We start from the raw sequence: 1,606 nt of genomic DNA, 5'->3' as shown, positions 1-1,606 counted from the left end.
TAGTAACAATTAAAGATAAATACCAACGATTATAGATAATTACTAACTAATCTTATCATAATCAAGAGACACCTAAGAGATATATACCATACATATGCATATCTCATTAGGTATTCATAATGATGTACATCAATAACCATAAACATATTGTAATAAATACGTTAACGATAGCTTACTTTTAGGGTAGAAGTATACATTAAAAATGAATATCCGATGGAACTTCTTAAGCATCTAGATAAAGAAAAGGGAAAAGAATATAGGTAAATGGAAACGTTAAATATGGTGAAAAGCTTTTTTTTATTAAGAGCAACATCTCTTAGGGATTGGCGTTTGGGCTTGACTGCTTAGCAGCTGAGATTTAGTGGCGCTTCAAGTTCAATTACAGCCAAACTACTGAGCTAGAAAAAAAAAAAAGAAATTTACGTATAGACCTTAAAATGTTAGGTAAAATACAAAATACTCCACTTATATATTAAAATTATAAAGAAGATCGATCAACTTAATTTTTTTATTTTTCTAAAACTTCCCCTCTGTTAACCCAAATTTTGATTATGTTTTTTTAGTCTTTTTGTTAGTAGGGCAGTGTCTTAAAGCTCGGGGCACTACCTTACTAACGAAAAAACTAAAAAAAAAACTCAAAATTCATGTTGACCGAGAGGTAATTTTGAAGAAAATAAAAAAATGTGGGTTGATCGACTTCTCGAGAATTTCTGCATATAAGTAGAGCCTTTTGTATTTTATATAACATATTAAGGTCCGTATGTAAATCACTCAATAACTAAAAAAAAGGTACAACATCTCCTTTGAGAAATGCATGCTAAAAAAGTGAACCCCATCATCTTTTGAGTTCATTTAGCCGGAGGTGGTGGAGGCTGAGGCTCCAGAGGGTCTAGCATTGGAATTGGAGGCTTCCACTGCACATTTCCATTGGGTTTTGGAGGAGGAAGGGAAAGCCCCCGTCTCCCTTCTTGGGCTACCCCCATATCTGCAACCACAACCATTAGTTTCCACAAGACTATACTGATTGACAAGATACTCTCTCTCTCTCTCTCATGCAATCAAAATACTCTCGTTGCATATTTCTCATAATAAAAAATAAAATATTAAATATTGCGAAGAGATATCCGAAGAAGACCAAAAGACTATTCGCCCATAATTTTTAAAATCAGAAGAATAAAAATCAAATTCTGAATTCCTTTGCTTGCTGTAGTTTGGGATTAGACCTGAATGAATGGCAAGGAGCACCAGGACCATAACCACCAAAGGTGAGAGTCTCCAACCTTGCATCTCTCTCTCTTTCTCGCTCTAAAATTTTTTTTGTCGTAGAAGTTCATTAGACCCTAATTTTATAGAGGAATCCTTCTTTTAAAAAGCCAAAACCTCAAAGCAAGGGCTTCTTTTTTCTTGAGTACATAAAACAAGGGAACTATTGGAGCCATTCATCTTCTTGGAAGCCGCAAGCACTTTACACCTATTTCAACTGTATAGGACTTCCCTAATCAATTTGAAAAAGACAAGTAGGGGTTTGACTTTTCCACCGAATTATCTTAAAAAAAGAAAAAAAAAAGAGTATACAGGACTCCCGCCGGTGCATAATTTTCGTAAT

The 1,606-nt window shown here is 34.3% G+C and overlaps 1 long non-coding RNA gene across 1 annotated transcript; it reads right to left on the bottom strand.

Moving 5' to 3' along the window:
* Positions 1-278: 278 nt before the first annotated feature.
* On the bottom strand, positions 279-1,310 carry LOC148779010 (uncharacterized). Its single transcript, XR_016047047.1, has 2 exons — positions 1,224-1,310; positions 279-985 (listed from the first exon to the last, which is right to left on the bottom strand). It is a non-coding gene; the product is annotated as an uncharacterized LOC148779010 (long non-coding RNA).
* Between the last annotated feature and the right edge of the window lie 296 nt (positions 1,311-1,606).

The sequence above is a fragment of the Amborella trichopoda genome, chromosome 13 (genome assembly GCF_054954075.1).
Source record: "Amborella trichopoda isolate Santa Cruz 75 chromosome 13, AtrichopodaSantaCruz75HAP2 v2.0, whole genome shotgun sequence".
Classification (NCBI taxonomy): domain Eukaryota; kingdom Viridiplantae; phylum Streptophyta; class Magnoliopsida; order Amborellales; family Amborellaceae; genus Amborella; species Amborella trichopoda.
This window is presented reverse-complemented; position numbering and strand designations above follow the sequence as displayed.